Source organism: Zeus faber (genome assembly GCF_960531495.2).
Source record: "Zeus faber genome assembly, chromosome: 3".
NCBI lineage: Eukaryota > Metazoa > Chordata > Actinopteri > Zeiformes > Zeidae > Zeus > Zeus faber.
In genome coordinates this window covers 36,891,001-36,911,269 of record NC_137190.1, presented here as the reverse complement: position 1 = coordinate 36,911,269, position 20,269 = coordinate 36,891,001, and the positions used below count along the sequence as shown (strand labels likewise).

General features: G+C 45.4%; 1 protein-coding gene across 1 annotated transcript in view; it reads left to right on the top strand.

Annotated features, from left to right (window-relative positions):
* The window catches only part of tssc4 (tumor suppressing subtransferable candidate 4), a 142,154-nt gene that overhangs the window by 35,894 nt on the left and 85,991 nt on the right, over positions 1 to 20,269 (top strand). The window lies entirely within an intron of this gene.

The window sequence follows — 20,269 nt, the reverse complement described above, 5'->3', positions numbered from 1 at the left end:
ATGCTCCTCATCAGACATCTCTCTCTCTTTCTTTTTTCTTTTTGTGTGAGTGTGTAAGTGCCGCGGCTCAGATGTGTGAAGAGCTTTGTGTAATGTTTTGTGTATGTGTAAGTGATATATAGAATATATGTGTTATTAAATAGGTATACATATGTGGTGAGCAGTTGAATAATACATAAAGAGAAACATTTCTTGCCCCTTTAGTGATAAACATATATGAGCCCGTTTTCGGACTTTGCAAAGTTGATAATAAAGATTATGAGCCTTTCTTTAAGGATTTTTGATAAATATATATGAGCCTTTTTATTTAAGGACGTTTGATAAATATATATGAGCCTTTTTCTTTCAGGACGTTTGATAAATATATATGAGCCTTTTTATTTCCAAGGACGTTTGTACATTTGATAAAGGATATGATCCTTTACAGGACTTTATATATTTGATAACAAAATGTGCCTCCTGAAGGACTAAAGCCACAGTCTGCCTACACATGCATGTACACATTCAGGAAAGAAAAGAAAATCTCCTGCTCTGAATTGGAAGTAGGATTTGTGAATTGTTTGATTAGTGTGTGGGTGTTTCTTTGTCTTTTTATGCTTGGTGTGTGTGTCGCAGTGCTTGCTGTGAGTCCTGTCTGGTTAAAAGAGCAGATAGTCTTTATGAAATAGAAGGAAACGCTGGATTTGGATGCAAGAAAAGAGGTTTTGTGTTTCGGCTGCTGAGTGAGAGAAAACAGCTTTGATTTATGACTCTGTGCGTAACTGCATTGGGCCTGGCTGTTCCTACGGGAGCTAACACAGGATGTTCATTCGCTGACGACCAGTCCATACTGGAAGTCTTGGTTAAATTTAAGAGGTGGAGCAAGGGGTGGTGCTTCATACAGAGTGGAACTTAGTCGACTCCCCCTGACAAGAGGGGCTTAGAAGAAGCCCCCTCCCCTCTAGCACCGGTGGCACGGTGGCGCACGGTGGCGCAGACCTTCTTGCCTCACAGCAAGAAGGTCCTGGGTTCGATTCCCGCCTGGGGCGCTGTTGGCACCGTGCTCCGGCGGGTTATCTCCCAAAACAGGAGCCTTTCTGTGTGGAGTTTGCATGTTCTCCCCGTGTTCACATGGGGTTTCCTCCACCTCACGTCAGTAAGGACCCCCACCAAAAACATGCACCCCATCATCGTCTGACCAGCGATGGACACTTATCACCTGGTCCCCGGGCGCGTCCACGTATGCTGCCCACTGCTCCTGGCTGTGCCCCCGGAGGAAGGACAAGCCAGGATGGGTCAAAAGCAGAGGAGCCATTTCACCGGCCACCATCAAAGCATGTGCGTGTGTGTGTGTGTGCAAGCATGTGTTGTGGAGTGTCGTGTGACGATTAAAGACTGTTTCTTCTTCTTCTGTTTCTACTCTTTTCTCTCCGTATGATAGAAGAAAAATAAAAAATAAATGAAATAAAATTAAATAGATAAATAGAATAAAAATAATAAAACAAAATAAAAATAAATAGATAAATAGAATAAAAATAATTAATTAAAGGTGATATCAGATTGACTAATATACTCTTTAGACTTTAAATGCATTGCATGAATAAAAGTAAACATTGCTTTATTCAAATGCGCGATAAATGAAAAGCTGATAATGTATGTCTCACTAAACTATATTACAGTGTGTATAAGAATTTAGAGTGAGCCAAAGACACTGAACCCTTCTGTTGTTCTTTTTCTTTTTTTTCTTTCTTCCTCTCTTTTCCTTTGCTGAGTGACAGCTGGGGGAAAGACAGAGAAGATGGTATGGGTCTGAATTGGATCATCCAAAGGGCAGATGACAAGGCATTTGGCAGTTCTTCACAGACACTGAAGCTTACGGATGACAACGCTTTGGAATCCTGAATCCATTTGAACCAGTTAAAGGCCAGTACGGTTTTATCCACAAACTCTTTCAACAGACCTCACCTGCATTCACCTATATGTGTATACATTTAGTTATAATATACATGTTTAGTTTGTTTTCACATATAGGCTTGTAGTAGTTATTTTTCATGCATTGCATTTGCAATTATTTAGTTGGAGACTTGGCAACGGACTGACTAATTAAGGCATTTGCCTAATTAATGTAGTATTATTGATTTGATTGATTGAAAAGCTGATTTGATTTAAATACTGTCGAGTGCTGTGAATATTGGTTTCATTATCTGAGTATGGTTTATCTAGACTGTTTTTGGAGTGAACATTGATATAATTTTGATAATTTAACATAAATGAGTGTGATCAGATGCATCAGATGATGAACATGTGAAATTGCTTTCACAAGTGGAAATCTCTGGTCTCCTTTGGGGTTGGCAAATTCAGCTGTTTTGGTTGAGTGTGATTACACGGTGCTTTATAAATACATTTGAAAATAATTCAATTCGATTTACAAAAATGTCAAAAATGGATACTAAATTTACAAAAGTAATCACTCCTATTGATGTAGTGCAAAATAATAATCCCCTTATTATTATTATTAAAGATATTGCAAAAATATCAGGAAAATGGAACAAGCGTTGGCCTGACATTGAACAACCGTGGCCAGTTGAAGGAACTCTTAACCCGGATGTGATTAAAACAATGCAGGTGCTTGTGTCCACATATAAAGTAAATCAAAAGAAAGGCAAGAAAGGAAAGAGATGCACAGAGAAAAGACAAACAGAACTTGGCATTCTGCAGCTGTTCGTAAAGGAGGGACAGACATGGTTTGAAGCTGCAAAGGAAAAAAGAGAACAAAGTAGACAAGAAATAAAGAAAAATGAAGAGGAAGCAGAAAAATTGATGGAGAAGATAACCGCACCCTTTTCACACATGGCATCTGGAAAGAAGCCCTCGCCTTATAAGAAGGAGGTGAAGCTCACTGATGTTTGTCCCCAGCTCCCAGGGATTACACAGGAGGGCAACTATCTCTTCAAAGATGAGGATGAGCAAATAACAGAGATGGGCAAGGCTAAAACAACCATCAAGATGTATCAGAGCTCCAACAGTACCAAGAGAAGGAAGCGTTTGGGAAGCAGACAACGAGTCAGAAGTCTGGAAAGAGGAGAAGAGATTGGGAGTGACTAACGAAGTTATTGGAGGATACGCTCCAGCAGTCAGATGGATGTGGGCTAAGGCGGAGAAAAAAGGACATCGACCAGTGAGGAAAATGGCTCCAGGAACGGACAACACGGATGAGAGTGAACAAGGTGAAAGCGATGAAGAATCGGAGAAAGAAGGTCCTTCCTGTTTTCAACCGTTAGCAGCCAGTACTGGGGTAGGAGATGACAGACGCATGGTTTTAAGAGAGATTGAGAGGAGTATAGACGGATGCCTCAAGGAGTTAAGTGACTCCACCTGTCCCGAAGTTCGACAAGCATTGGAAAAACGACTACAAGAACTGCAAATAACGGAGAAGAAACTACAGAAGAAAAAGCCTCAAAAGCCAGACACTTTGAGGTATGGACTACATCCAAGAAAAGGAAAGAGACCCGACAAAATGTGTCCAGTGATAATTCGAGGACAAAATTTAGAATACAAGCCTTGGCAGAATACATACATGTCTAACATACTCGAAAAGTTACCCACTCTTCAAGATGGAGCACCTCCGTGGATCTCAAAACTGGAAGAGGTTTTGGTGGGAACACAACCTGCCATGGGAGATATTAAAAGACTTTTGGCTAGCCTCATTGGAGTCCCAGCTATGGAAGAGATCCTGCAGCGGCAGGCTTTAACAGATACGTGCCAACTGCGGTGTATGATCCAGAATTGTTTGCTCAGTAGAGATTGAGCATTGAAAGATGCATTTTCAACAAACGTACATCCGGAAAACATCTTTATTGAGGCATTGGACCCACAGGAAAATCCAAGAGCTTATTTGTCAAGAACTCATCAAGTGTGGAGAAATGTCACAGGAAATGATCCAGATCTCAATCAAATGGAAAAATCAATTCTCCAAGCCAAAATACAGAAGGGGCTGCCTCTACAAGTGAGGAGCAAATTGGCAGAAGTGGTTGGTCTTGGAAGCATGACCAAAGGTGTTTATACGGACCACATAGCGCATCAAGTGGAGCTAGGAGTCTCTCAGAAAACTCAACCAAATACAGTTGGTGGATAGCAAGAAGATGGAAAAGAAACAAGCTGTGGTTATGCAGAGCCAGTCACAACCAAATCAATTACCACCACAACAACAGCAAGGAAAGATTCAGGTTCTACCACCTGTGGTCCACACTGTCTCCTTTCCACAGCCAGTTTTGAACCAACAACAAACATGGAGAGGAAGAGGTCAAGGAAATTTAGAACGAGGAAGAGGAGGTAATTTCCAACAGTCTCAGGGAGCGTGTCATAATTATGGACAACTAGGCCATTTTGCATGTGACTGCTACAGGTTCAGAGGAGGCTTCAGAGGAGGCTTCAGAGGAGGCTTCAGAGGACAACCACAGCCATCCAGGGGCCCAGCGAACCCTTACAGCGGTCCGGTACCTGGTTTCTAGGGGTGCCCAGAAGACTCGAAAGGGAGGTGTCAGCTGGTAGTATCTGGGCCGGAGCAAGATCCAAAAATAGAGGTGAACATAACTGATAATCCATTGGAAGTAATAGCAGATTGCGGAGCAGCTTTCACATGTGTTCGACCCTATACATCTCCCCATGTCCGACCAATTGGTACGGACAATCGAATTTGAGGGTGTGAAACAGCTGATTCCTCTCACAAAACCAATTGAGCTCTGCTGTAGAAATCGGAAAATCACACTGCCTATTTTGGTGTCAGAACATACGCCCATTGCACTCTTGGGAAGAGATGCTATGTGCAAACTAAATTGTACAATACGGTGTACACTGGACGGCTGTCTGTGGATGTGCCGCCTGATGTCTACCACCAATTAATTCTGGCACCAGAGACTTCTTCAGTATATTGGATTGGATATCTTAGTCCAGAGCTATTAGAGCCAGCCAAGATGTGGGAGAAGTTCACTGTGGCTAAAATGCCTGATGCTAAACCCCCTGAGTATCCACATCACTGCACACTGAAATATTTCAAGAAAGCCGGCCAATTGGATCCGGAGGAATGGTTGAGTAGTCAACCCAAGCATGTTCAACTGACCTCGTGCTGCATACTTGTGGGACCACAAGGAGCAGCTATGAAGATAAACACTAATGAGTATCTTGAGAAAGAGTACGACTTTGAGAAAAGTGTGCCACATGTGACCTTAATGGTGGCTGAAGGATTTGAGCAGAAGCAAATAGGAGAAATGATGGCAGAAGCTAAGGAAGCCATTTTTGCACCAATAAAGGAAAATCTTGCTATCTGAATAAGTGAAGATCAGTAGTTCATGAAAATCATGATTTCAGCTGAAGGACATGGACAACCACAAGTGATACAGATGACACATGAATCAATTGAACATTGACTCATGTGTCAATGTCAGCGCTAAATTGGACTCAGACAGCATGAGAGAGGAAATGCTGCAACAAATTCCAGAATGTTTGTGGTGACGACATAGTACTGACATCGGACTTGTGAAGTCAGCCCAACCGGTGAGAGTTGAACTGAGACCAGGAACCAAACCTCCTTGTAAGAACCAATACCCACTAAAGGAGGAGGCAATCAAAGGGATTGAACCACAAATTGAAGGACTGTTAAAAGCAGGTGTAGTGGAAATATGCTCGGATCCTCAGAGCAATACGCCTATATTGCCTTTAAAGAAACCAGATGAGTCCTCTCGCTTGGTACATGATTTAAGAGCGATAAATGAAGTGGTGCCGGATTTTCCAGCAGATGTACCAGATCCACATACCTTGCTAGCCCAAATTCCTCCAGAGGCAACACACTTCACAGTGTTGGATTTGTGTGGAGCATTTTTCAGTGTTCCACTGAGCGAAGAAAGTCAAGGATTGTTTGGATTCACGTACAAAGGACAAACCTTCAAGTACAAGAGGCTCCCTCAAGGATTCAAACATAGCCCTCACAATAAAGTGTTGCAGGGTGACTTGGCTGGGATTGATCAGATCTTGAAAAGTACTGTCATTCAGTATGTGGACAACATCATCATCTGTTCACCAGATAAGGAAACATTCCATGAGGACTCAATCAAACTGTTACAGCTATTGGCAGACAAAGGACACAAGGCCTCTCAGAAGAAGCTACAGTATTGTCAAGAAAAAGTCGTTTATTTGGGTCAAACAATAACCCATGGACACAGACGCATCTCGGAGAGTCATTTGGAAGCCAAAGCCTAGAACAGTCAGAGAGATGATGACATTTCTTGGCATTGCGGGATATTCTTCAGCCTGGGTAGAAGATTATGCCTGCCTAACAGGGCCTTTGAGAGCCATGATAAAAGAGACTGGGAATGCTCAACTCCATTGTAACCTCACCTGGATACAGGAAGGTCATATGGCATTTGAGACGATCAAACAGAGATTACAAGAAGCTCCATCACTAGCGTTGCCAGACTACTCTAAGAACCTTTTGCTGCATGTGGTTACGTCCACTGGAGGCAAATATGCATGTGCAGTTCTTTGTCAGCCCACAGGTACAGGGACAAGTCCTCAATCTGTTTCGTATTATTCTACTGCCTATTCAGAAGTAGAATTGGGGCTACCACGGTGCTACAGAGCAATGGTGGGAGTTTATCTAATGTATGATAAAGCATCATCAGTAACTATGGGTTACTCAGTGACAATTCTTACCCATCATAGTCTCAGAAATCTTTTGAATTTTGGTAAATGTACATTGACCATGTCTAGGCTAAGAGACTAGTAGAGCAGGAAGATGTCACCTTAGTAAGGTGCGTCATGGTAAATCCAGCTGAGAATTTGCCAACACCAGAGGATGGGGAGCCACATGATTGTGTTTAGGAAGTAGAGAGATATGCAAAGCTCAGATCAGACTTGCAAGCTTTCCCACTGCATGTGTCAGATGTGGAGTATTGGGCTGATGGGTCCTGCTATCGAATAGGAGAGACATTGAGTGCTGGGTATGCAGTAGTCAAAGCCCAAGGAACTGAATTTGTTGTTGAGAAAGCAGAAGTAATACCACAACCTGCTTCTGCACAGCTTGCTGAGCTTGTGGGCCTGTCTGAAGCTTGTCTATTGGCCGAAGGCAAGCGAGTGACAATATATACAGATTCTGCATATGCACATAATGTGTGTCATTTATTTGGATCAGTGTGGAAAATCGAGGATTTAAGAAAACTGATGGTTCTCTGATACAGCATCATGCCCAGATAATGAAATTGTTGCATGCAATGATGAAGCCAAAGGAAATAGCTGTAGCTATGTGTGCAGCACACAAAATGGACACGTCAAGGGTTACACAAGTTAACAAAGCAGCTGATGAGGCTGCAAAAGCAGTTAAAGGAGCAAACAAAGCAGGCAAGGTTCTTCTGGTCGCCCATGAAGTGGACTTGGAAGATAAAATCACACTCAGAGATGTGATATCGATGCAAGAAGCGGCATCAGCCATAGATAAACAATTATGGTTGGACCAAAGGGCCACACAAGATCATGAAGGACTGATGGTAGCACCCCCCGACCTACTAGGTCTGATGATTCAGGAAGCACATGGGTTAGCCCATGTTGCAAGGGGGGAGGTAAGGAGAAAAATCACAAAAGAGTATAGTTTTTGGCCACCGTACTTGCTTGAGCAAATTGATTATGTCATAGGCAGATGTACAATCTGTCTTAAAAACAATGTTAGAAGGGATGTGATGAGTCCAACCGGTCACATTTCAACTCCGACAGGTCCTATGCGTGAGTTGGTTGTGGATTTTGTTGATATGATAATACCAATAGGAGGTAAAAGATACATGTTAGTCGTCGTGGATAGATTTTCACGGTGGCCTGAGGCATGTCCAACCAAACGTAAAGATGCTTAGTCAGTTGCCAAGCTCTTGTGTCATGAGGTCATAAGCAGGTGGGGACTCCCAGATCACATATCCTCAGATAATGGGAAAGAGTTTGTGGATAGAACAGTAAAATTAATTCTGCAAAAATTGGGAATTATACAACATTTAGGAGCTGTTTATCATCAGCAAAGCCAAGGTGTTTGTGAAAAAATGAATGGTGTGCTGAAAAATCGCAAGCATTGTTAAAATCTGTCAGCACACAGATCTGAATTGGGTGGACGCTCTTCTGTTGGTATTAATGGTGTGTCGTTTAAGTGGGCTCCATGATTTGTGCATGACACCCCATGAGTTGACTACGGGTAGACGGGTGCCAACACCTTGTTTGCGCACAAGTGGAAAGGGTCTAAGTTTAGCCCTTTTAGAAGATGAAATGCAAGTGTATGTTAACTATATGGCTGCACTGCATAAGAAAATACACACATATGTCTCTGACAGGCAACAACAAGAGGAGGTGCTAGAGAGACTTGATGAGCAAAAGAGGAATGCGGTGCATCCTGGAGACAAGGTATTCGTGAAGGTGTTTAGGAGGAAGTGGTTTAACGAGCGCTGCAAAGGATCATTCAAAGTTGTTTGCAGTACGGGAACTGCGGTTCAGGTTGAAGGTTCTCCTACATGGTATAATTTATCGCATTGTGTTAGAGTGCCAAAAGAAGAGGCGCCAAGATCACTGAGAAGAGATGTTGAAAGCTCAAGAGAGCCAACAGAAGCTGCAGACACAGCAGAGGTTCATGAGGACCTCCGAGGTCAAGACCCAGAAGAAGGGATGGACGATGATATGGGTGTGCTTGATGATGGTGTGCACACTTTTGATGATCCCAGGGATGAATTGTCAGTCCCTGAGCAAGAAAGACACTTTGGTGTCATTGATTTACAACATGTCCCAGACACAACAGAGTCTAATTCCAGAAAGTATGAGTCGTCAAAAACTCCAGAGGGCTGTGACACCTCTCCAGGAAAATACACCGACCCAGTTGTGCCCTGGAGTCCAAGGTAAACTTGAAAAAGGGTTAAACCAAAGTGATACAAGGACTTGGGTTGAAGTGACTTTGGTAAAGTCAGTTCAGTTGCCATGTCAGTGTACAAAAGAAAGGAATGAAAAAGGGGAATTCCGAGTCCAGTGGGACGATAACCATGGGAAGGTAATTGACTTGTTAACTAAAGAAGTATGTGCTGCTAAATGATCGAAGAAGGCTGAAGATGGAGGATGTCTGTAGTCTTTATCTACATAGACCCCAGACTGAAGATCAAGGAGACTACAAGTGTTCTTATTATGATCCAAAATTAGTGAATGTGAGAGAGGATGGAGTGCAAACAAGGCCAGACTACAGATATAAAATTGTAACTCTTGTGGTATTAAATGAAAGTAAAATTGTAGCGCCCGCAGTAGTTGAAGAAGTAGGATAATTGACAACTGAAGTATCAACTCTCCCGGCAACTGAAGCAATAAAGCGGACATCCACTTCTTTAGGTCTGAAAGTCACTAATGTTGCAGAGGAATTGCGATTAACTACTTTTGCGCCTCAGATGATTTCTACAACTCCAATTTCGGTGAATACTGTGATTAGAACTAAATTAGGAAATGCAGCTTACCTTCCATGTAAATGTAGTAAATGGAATACTGGTGGAAATATTTCCCCCATATAGAAAAATGCGCATGGTGAAGACATAGTGCTAACAGGACCTGACGTTAGCAGTGTGCCTCGCAATCAGCGAAAGTATGTGTTGTTGAATGACAGGAGAGGGGTTAAAGTTCAAGATGACTGTTCGCTTGTCGTACATAATGTCTTAGGGGAAGATCAAGGACAATATACATGCACATATTTGCATCCAGAGTTTAAATATATCCCAAGGCAAAATGATTGGGAAGTGGGATACAGAACTCATAAAATTATGCTTGTAGTAAAGGTCTGGTTACTAAAGAAATAAGTACGATTGCTCAAGAAATTCAAAACCAACTAGTCACACCAAGGGTGACTGTTGGACCAATGACATCTATTACCTTAGCTTGGGGAATAACTAGCAGTATTAACCAATCATCGTCAGTTACTACTCTAGCTACAACATTGGCAAAAAAATATGTTACAACAACGATGATGACAACTCCTACTTCTGTAACTCCCGGTAATCATACAAGTGAGGTTGTGAGGATGAGATCCACTACCAATAAAACAATGGCGACTCTTTGGTGTCTACAAAGTCTGTAGATAAGACGCTGACACTTATCGCTACATCCCCATCATCTGAGAAGTGGAAAAATATAACTCAGAAGTCTATGGTGAAGTTGGAAATTAAGTTAAACAATAGCAAGGAGAGCTCTGTGATTAGAGAGCCGATTGCTGAGGGGATTGATAGTAATTCAGGTGAAATGGTTCAGACGACTATGTCAAATGTGGTCAATTATTTTCTTGAACTGGAGTGGACATCAGAAGACATGACGGAACATCTTCATGCTTTACAGAAGCGAGAAACCCAGTGGAAAGCATATGGGTTTGATTCCTTGGAGCAAATAACAGACCCATGGGCAAAGAGAAATCTGTGGTTCCAACAGATAACTCACTCAATTAGAATGACTACTAATTCAAATTGTCTGTGTTTGGTGAGAGTTCCAGCTCCGGGCACATGGCCATCAATTCTAGAGACAGTACCGGAACCTTTGACGCCTGAATGTCAAAGCAATGCATTATCGTGGCTGCTATTCAAACAACAAGCAGCGAATTAAGTATGGATGGCTCTGTCGGCCCATCTATTGAGATGTAGGTGTTCCTGGTTGAGAACTTCTTGATAAGTATGAAGATATTAGAACAGCAACACCTGATGCTATGGAAGTGACACCTGCGAAAGGCAGAGAATGTTTTTGTTCTAATGATACTCATAAAGGACATGGTATGTTTATGGGGATATCAGAATGTGAAAGCTACATGATGGAATTTGAACAAAGTATACAAAGGACTGTTGGTGAAACATATACAGTGACCTTTCATGCACCACATCGTCGACAGAGTAAAACTTTGGGCGTAAAGAATCAAACTTCACCGGGCAATGTCACTATAATTAGGGCTAATAATATTCCACAATTTGGAGTCTTATCATTGGAGGATATCTTTGGGAGAAAAATGGGCTATAGGATTGTTTCCATGGTATGGGGTTACATTCTTAGCTGATCATATTGATAATATCACATATACCCTCCAAGGGATTGCGAAGAAGACCATAAGAGGTTTTGAATATTTGTTGAACACCCAGAGGAGTCATCGATTGACGTTGCTGAAACACGACATGGCTCTTGATTATATTTTGGCCAGACAAGGTGGCCTCTGCGTGGCTTTAAATCTAACCAGAGATGCCTGTTATATGTTGATCCCTGATGTGGACGACAATATGACTATCTATGTAATGTCATATATACGTTGAAACTTATAAGAGATGCGTTTGGGCCATCAAAAGGAGCTGGGTGGTCAGCTAATGCTTGGTTGCAAGATAAATTAGGACCACTAGGAGCTATAATAGTTCAGGTTCGGGTGGCTGCTCTTCTATCACTGTGTGTGATGTTTTGTTTTTGAACGGTGTTGTTGACCTTTGCTCAGGCCATGATATTGAGATGGGTAGGAATTGTAATGCCGGGAGAAAGCGTTCAGTGCCACTATTGCGTGGTAAGGACGTCAGTGAAGATGAGGGGGAAATAGTGATAAAGGAGGAGCTAACACTAGCAGAGAAATACCCATTCTAAATATCTGATTCCGTCATATACTCAACACTATTGTTAACAAGGAAAATGCATGGACAAAGAGGGGAAAAGGAAAATGTTAATCATATGTTGGAATAATGTCAAAGTATAATTGCAAAAGTGAAATTATTATACTGTTTTTGAGGTTTGTGCAAGGTACTGGCTGGTGATTTTTTATTTCAGGACCAGTCAGAGGGTGGCTGTGTCTAGAGATCCTAACAGCATAATGCACTTGAACACTCAAACATGGACACTCGAAAATGGAGGATGAAAATGGATGGACCCTGAATGAGGACATCATGATCAGGAGTGTGGAGTGAAATATCATACAAAGTTGATGGTGTTCAAAAGCAACAGTTTAATACATACATATGTGTCCTGCATGTTTTTATAATATTGGAGTTTGTTTATTACAATGTAACCTGTATTATTGATGAATATCCTGTACCCTACACTAGATATTCTTCGCAAGACATATTACTTTGATTTGCTATTGTTTTCTTTGAGTTGTCTTTAATAGGATGAAGTGAATATATTGGGACCTCAGGTATTTTCTTTTTTTGCGGTTTTTGAGGGCCTCCAGCTTGGTCAGCAGAGGAAATGTGTAGATGCCTCCAGCTTGGTCAGAAGAGGAAATTACTGTAGATTTACGTCTGACGAGTGCTGAACTATGTATTGTGACCAGATGGGCTACATGATCTCCGTACTAGTATAAAGGACAAGTCTTTTACTCCATTTGCCAGAAAATATATCTAGCTCTTGTTCACTCCCAGACCGTCTATGGCAAGTCTGGTTTGATGCTGAATCTTTGTAATAAAACTATTATTTTAATCAAGTCAGCATCAGCGGAGACTCCTTCTTCATCAACACATCAAAATTATCCAGAAACTACAATAATTTTACTCAAATTAAGTGTTGTGTTTTAATTTTTTCTTTCATTATTGGTACAGGAAATATTTTTTTGCATCACGTAGTCAGTGGTCAATGTTTGTGTAGATTTACACAAATGTGTAATGTTATAATGTGTAAGCGTGTCAAGATGTTTTGTTTTGATATCATCATATGATATCATATCATTATATTTTTCCTGATAACACTGTTAAAAGTCCTTATTTACTGTTTTAAGTCCAGGAATTGACAGTGGAGGTGGGAGTTGTGAGTATTCTGGAAAAACAATCAAATTTGATAATTGTATAAAAATAAGGATAAACCATTGTAAGCCAGATTTGAGAGGACGCAACATCACAGGACTGGCTCTGAGCCACACGCCCCCTTTCTCCAATAGTAAGTGCCGACATCTCCTAGAAGCTTTTGTATACCTTAATCTTTCTGGAACGGAATGCCCATCGCAAGCCTGTTTTGTGTTTCAGTTTTTGATAAAATTAGTCATTCCGCAACCCGATTTCTCAAGTTAATTATAACTTTGTACTTAGTGTCGGAAGACCAACAAGTCAACTAGAAACAGTTAAGCTGAACCACTCTCCCACCCATTCCAGTGGATCCCGACGACTTCTGCGTAATAGATGTATCGTTACTAAGACTCTGTTCAATGCCTGCTTCTAAAGCTGACCTGCCGCATTTCCGTTCTTCCTGCCCTGAGCTCTCGGGAAAAGCCAACTCTCGTCCAGGGTAGGGAGAACTGCGACGAGGCCAACCTTCTCTCCCGAGCTCGAGGCGACCAGGGTCCTGCTGGCTGCCTCCCTCGCCTGGGGAGATCAACATCACTCCCTCCAAGCTATGGTGGATTCCGGCGCTGCAGGAAGCTTCCTGGATGTAGGGCTAGCAAAAGCCCTAAAGCTCCCTCTGGCACCTCTAGAGCATCCTCTCACGGTGACAGCCCTGGATGGAAGACCACTGGGTTCCGGTAGCGTGTGCCATCTCACCGCCCCACTTTGGCTGTCACTGGAGGGAAAACATTCAGAGGTAATCCAGCTCCACCTCATCCACTCTCCTGAGTTTCCACTGGTCCTGGGCTACCCATGGCTAGCCCGTCACAACCCACATCTGGACTGGGCCTCCGGGCGTCTCACCGAATGGGGCCCTGCCTGCCACACCACCTGTCTTCGTTCTAGTCCGTCTTCTCACCCGCTCGAGTCTCCAGTCCGTGTCCAAGCTCGGGCCCCTTCCCAAGCCCCTGCCCACTCCGGAGTTCCTGTCCGTGTCCTGGCTCCAGTCCGTATTCAAGGTCCCATCCATCTCGAGTTTTCACGAGTGCCCCACGAGTATGCCGATCTGAGGGAGGTCTTCAGCAAGAGACGGGCCACCACGCTTCCTCCCCATCGGTCCTATGACTGCGCCATCGACCTTCTGCCTGGCACCTGCCCTCCTCAAGGACGTCTCTTCTCTCTCTCTGCCCCTGAGACTACAGCCATGGAGGAGTACATCCGGGGGGCGCTCACCTCAGCTTTCATCCGCCCTTCTACCTCCCCGGCGGGCGCAGGGTTTTTCTTCGTAGGTAAGAAGGATGGCGGCCTGCGTCCCTGCATTGATTACCGTGGTCTGAACAAGATCACGGTCAAGAATCGCTACCCCCTTCCTCTCATGTCCACATCTTTCGAGCAACTGCAAGGCGCCACCATCTTCACCAAACTCGATCTCGAAACGCATACAATCTCGTCCGCGTCCGCGAGGGGGATGAGTGGAAGACCGCCTTCAACACACCTACCGGCCATTATGAATACCTGGTCATGCCTTTTGGATTGGCCAATGCTCCCGCTGTCTTCCAGGCCTTTGTAAACGACGTCCTCCGTGAGTTTCTCAACCGCTCCGTGTTCGTCTACATCGATGACATCCTTATCTTCTCCAGGACCCTTCCCGAACACATACAGCATGTGAGACAGGTCCTTCACCGCCTGCTCGCCAATGGCCTCTATGTGAAGCTGGAGAAGAGTGAGTTCCACGCCACCACCGTTCAGTTCCTGGGGTTCGTCATCACCGAGGGTCACGTCCAGATGGATCCTGCCAAGACCGAGGCCGTCCGGGACTGGCCACCACCCACCTCGGTCAAACAGGTGCAGCGCTTCCTCGGGTTTGCCAATTTTTACAGGCGATTCATTCGGGGTTTTATCACGGTGGCAGCTCCCCTCACCGCCCTCACTAGGACATCCACAGCCCGCTTCGCCTGGACTGCGGAGGCTGAGGGGGCGTTCAGGGCTCTCAAGATACGGTTCACCGCTGCCCCTGTCCTGGCCACACCAGAGCCTACCCTACCCTTCGTGGTGGAGGTGGATGCTTCCGATGTGGGAGTGGGGGCCGTTTTGTCCCAAAGGACTCACGACAGGAAGCTCCATCCATGTGCTTTCTTCTCCCGTCGCCTCACCCCAGCGGAACGGAACTATGACATAGGGAACCGGGAGCTACTGGCAGTCAAACTGGCGTTGGAGGAGTGGCGGCACTGGCTGGAGGGGGCCCAACACCCATTTGTCGTCTGGACCGACCACAAGAACCTGACATACATTCAGGATGCCAAACGCCTCAACTCCCGTCAAGCCCGATGGGCCTTGTTCTTCAATCGGTTCAACTTCATCCTGTCGTATCGTCCCGGGTCCAAGAACCTCAAGCCCGACGCTCTCTCCAGACAGTTTGACCCTCCTAAGCTGGTTGAACTCCCCGAGCCCATTCTCCAGAGCTCCTGCATCTTGGCTCCGGTCCGCTGGATAATCGAGACGCAGGTCCGGCAGGCCCAAAGGAGGGAGGCGGATCCCGGCAACGGGCCCCCGGGTCACCTGTTTGTCCCGAAGGCTGTCCGATCATAAGTCCTGCAATGGGGGCATTCATCCCGCCTCACTGGCCACCCGGGGATCTCCAGGACCCTCGAGTTCCTCCGCAGGCGTTTCTGGTGGCCTACCATGGAGCAGGACGTCCGGTCCTTCGTCGCTGCCTGCAGCATCTGCACCCAGAACAAGAACCCCCGGTCACGTCCCATGGGGCTGCTGCATCCCCTTCCCATCCCCAGTCGGCCCTGGTCACACCTCTCAGTGGACTTCATCACCGGCCTTCCACCGTCTCGGGGCCACACTGTCATCTTTGTCATTGTAGACCGGTTCTCCAAGGCTTGCCGCTTTATTCCTCTGCCCAAGCTCCCCTCAGCTCTGGAGACTGCTGAGCTCATGGTGCAGCACGTTTTCAGGGTGTTCGGCCTGCCCCTGGACGTGGTGTCAGACCGCGGTTCTGGAAAGCATTCCACCAGCTCCTCGGCGCCTCCGTCGGCCTGTCCTCCGGATTCCACCCGCAATCCAATGGCCAGACGGAGCGGGTCAACCAGGACCTGGAGACAACACTGAGGTGCCTCGTGTCCTCCAACCTGCCTCCTGGAGCGACCATCTAGTGTGGGCGGAATACGCTCACAACACTCTGCGCTGCTCTTCCACTGGCATGTCCCCGTTTGAGTGCCAGTTCGGGTACGTACCTCCTCTGTTTCAGGAGCAGGAGGCGGAGGTGGGAGTGCCATCAGCCCAGCGGTTCGTCCAGCGGTGCCGACGGACCTGGCAGAGGGCTCGTCAGGTCCTGCTGAGGACATCCCGGCAGCAGCAGATCCAGGCCAACCGACGGCGCAGACCAGCGCCTATGCTCCGTCTGGGCCAGAGGGTCTGGCTGTCCACCAGGGACCTTCCATTACGGGTGGAATCACGCAAGCTCGCGCCACGGTATGTTGGGCCCTTCAAGATCGTGCGGCGGGTCAATCCTGCCGCATACCGTCTTCTGCTCCCGAGGTCCATGAGGATAAACCCCACCTTCCACGTGTCGCGGCTCCGACCGGTGGTCACCAGCACCTTGGCGCCCACCACGAGGCCTCCTCCGGCGCCTCGCATCATCGACGGTCAGCCCGCCTACACGGTCCGCTGGCTCCTGGACTCCCGCCGGGTCCGCGGGGCCCTGCAATACCTGGTGGACTGGGAGGGTTACGGGCCAGAGGAGCGCTCCTGGGTTCCGGCCCGGGATATCCTGGACCCCTCTCTGATCCAGGATTTCCGCCGTCGCCACCCGACACTCCCTGGAGGAACGTCGGGAGCCGTTCCTAGACGGAGGGGTCCTGTCAGGGTTCGCCCGGGTCCTACCAGCATCAGCCACTAGATGCCGCCAGTACTGCCTTTTCAAGGTTGCTCTGCTTCACCTATTTCTGTTCCTGATTACCCTGCCTCATTAGATGATATGTTTCACCTGTGTCTCGTTTGGTCGTCCCTATTTAGACCCTGTCGTTTGTGTCCTCGGGCGCTCAGTCTTGAGTTTGTCTAACCTCATGACAACGCTCTTGTTCCAAGCTCCCGAGACTTCTTATTTGTTTTTGCCCAGTTTTTGTACTTGTTTTGAGTAAACCTCTATTTTTGCCACCTCGCCTCTGCCTTGTTCTCTGCACCTGGGTTCACTCAGCACACCTCCTAACAGGTACGCTGCCGACACCGTCTTCCCAGTACTGAGCTGCAGGCGCCACCTGTGGAGATATTAGCCAAGATGCCCATGTCCTGGTTGAGGCCCTCTTCCATCGCCTTCCATGTAGGTTGATGGCCAGTTCATCTGCATAACCATATTTCCTAGATGTTGTATCTGGAAGGTCATGGATGTAGATGTTGAAAAACATCAGTGAGAGGACAGAACCCTGAGGAACCCCGTTTCTCAGTCTTCTGAGCCTACTTCTCTGGCCATTGTTGGTTTGTAGGATGACGCTGCGGTTTGACAGCATTTCCATGATGAAGTTCACCATATGCCTATCTGGGATTGTCCTCAGTAGCAGTAGCAGAGCATTGGCGCCGGAGGCCCATTCACACAAGTCCTCCTTCAGTCATGTGGGAAAGCTGTCCACATAGTATCGATAGGTCCTTTGGCTTGTAGGGGATATACTGGGATTGTAATTTTCCAGTTGGTGATGTTGAGTTAAGCACAGGGTAGTGGCTTCAGACTTTTTCTTGAGGTGGACAAGAGGTATTGACTGGTTGGTGGGAGGTGAATAGTGACGGCTCTGATGTGTAGGCTGATGTGGACTAGTTAGGTGTAGATGTTGGGTTGTAGAGTTGGGTGTGTTCCATCATCTCATGATGCATGTCTGTGTCTCCCTTTTCCTTTGCATTTTTTCTCCTCTTCATCTCTTTTTTGCTTCCTGGTCATTGTTGTGGTTTAGATTAGTATAACCTGTTATGATTAAATCTAGTCACCCCACATGAAAACCCCCAATATGTTATCCAAAATCGATGCGAGAACAACCCAACTTAATACCAAATTTAATAAAAAACTATACCTTAAAAATACCTTTGAAAAGTAGTACACTCTGTGAACCACCAGATGGAGCCACGGAGGACACCATCTCCCTAGGTTATATAAGGGACAAGCTTTAAACTGAAGAGCCAGCAAAATTTAGTCATTTTGTTTTTTTTATTTGGCAGCGGATAGAAAACTACAAATGAACACCATCTTCAAAAGAAGGAGGGTTGTAGCTCTGAAGGCTTGGACTGGTTAGCTGAGAAGTGACATCAGAGAACAGCTTAACAAAGAAAGAAGACTACGAATGGCTCAAAATAAATTTCTGATTATTTCTTGACATAAAAAGAGGCGAGATATGTAAACGAGCAAACACCTCGCCACGACTATAAAAGCTATGAGAACAAAGGGATTAATCAGTTTGGGTTTCATGAAACCAGCTCCGAGTTTTGTTCCTGTGTCTGTACTTATCTGATACAAAATAAAACTTGTACACATCAGCTTCTGCTTTGTGCCAGTGATCCAAGTTTGATCCAAGTTTGGTGGGGGGTGACGGTGGGGTGACCTTCCTTTTGTGGCTCCCTCTGCTGCTTCACAGGTGTCTTGTCTTTTCATCATATCTGACCTTGTTTGTTTGTCATTGCCAGGCGCCAGAAATTATCACAAAGAAGAGTGAGAAGAGTTTTTTTTTTTTGTTTTTAATTTCAACACAAGTTTATATATTATATATTATTACAATGTTGGGTCCCATCACAACCCCACTGATTACTTTACTTTTGAGAAACTTACCGCTCTGCAGCAGCTTCTAACTGTTGTTCAATGCAGTCCAATGGGCTCAATTAAATCTTGTTTATATATATATATATATGTATGTGTGTGTGTGTGTGTGTGTGTGTGCATGTTGCATATAAATATATATATATATATATATATATATATATATATATATATATATATATATATATATATATACTACTCACAAAAAGTTAGTGATATTCGGCTTTTGGGTGAAATTTCAGGATGAACCTAAAATGCACTATAACTTTTACAGGTGAACTTAATTTGACATTCTCTAAACTTTTGAATGCACATGTCCAACTGTTCAATGTTTCAGTACTTTTTGCACAACTTGCTGTTCTCTAACAAGGAGCTGAACGGCAAAATTCACAACAGGTGTTTGATCCATGAATTGACCAATACATTTCCTGGTTCAATTAGAATTGGTATTTAAACAATCCTCTTCATCATGCTGTTCACATTTTGACATCATGAGACCAAGACGACACCAAACAATTGATCAACAGTACCTCGCCATTGCGAGGCTTCAAACAGGATGTTCTCAGAGGGAAGTGGCCACTGAGTGTAGAGTTTCACAGAGTGTCATCAGCAGGTTGCAACAGAGATACAGAGAGAATGGAAGAGTCACAGAAAGGCATAGAAGTGGACGTCCTTTGGCCACATCCCACGCTGATGACCGCTTCATTGCAAAAAGTGCCCTGCGGAACAAGATGATGAATGCCACTCAACTCCAGGCACATTTAAGGGAGATGATAGGCACTCAAGTGTCACGTAAGACCATTCAAAACCGTTGACATCAGCGTGGTGTGCGTGCTAGACAACCTGCAAGGGTACCTGACCACACCAAAAGGCATCATCATCTTGCATGGGCCAGGGAGCATTTAGGCTGGACGAGGGACCGGTGGGCCTCAGTGCTGTTCTCTGATGAAAGTCGATTCACGTTGAGCAGAAATGATTGCTGCCAACGATGTTGGAGACGTCAAGGAGAGCGCTATGCATCAGCCACTGTTGTCACCAGACGAGCCTTTGGTGGTGGTGGTGTTATAGTGTGGACAGGTGTGTCTAGTCAATACAGAACTGCCCTACACTTTGTGAATGGTACAGTGTCAAGACCATACTACCTGAATAATATCATTAATCCAGTCATCAAGTCCAGCTCATCGAGGTCGCATCATTAGGGAACGCCTGCTGGAGACTGGGGTACCTCAAATGGAGTGGCCTGCACTTTCTCCAGACCTGAATCCCATAGAAAACCGATGGGAGTGCAGTGTATTGCACTGCTGCCTCACAGCAAGAAGGTCCTGGGTTCGATTCCCGCCTGGGGCGCTGTTGGCACCGTGCTCTGGCGGGTTATATCCCAAATAGGAGCCTTTCTGTGTGGAGTTTGCATGTTCTCCCTGTGCTCACATGGGATTTCCTCCACCTCACATCAGTAAGGACCCCTACCAAAAACATGCACTCATCATCGGACCAGCGATGGACACTCATCCCCGGGCGCGTCCACGAATGCTCCTGGCTGTGCCCCCGGAGGAAGGACAAGCCAGGATGGGTTAAACGCAAAGGCATAATTGCACTGGCCACCTTCCAGTGTGTGTGTGTGTGTGCATGTGTGATGTGCTGTGTGACGATTAAAGATTGTTCTTCTCTTTAA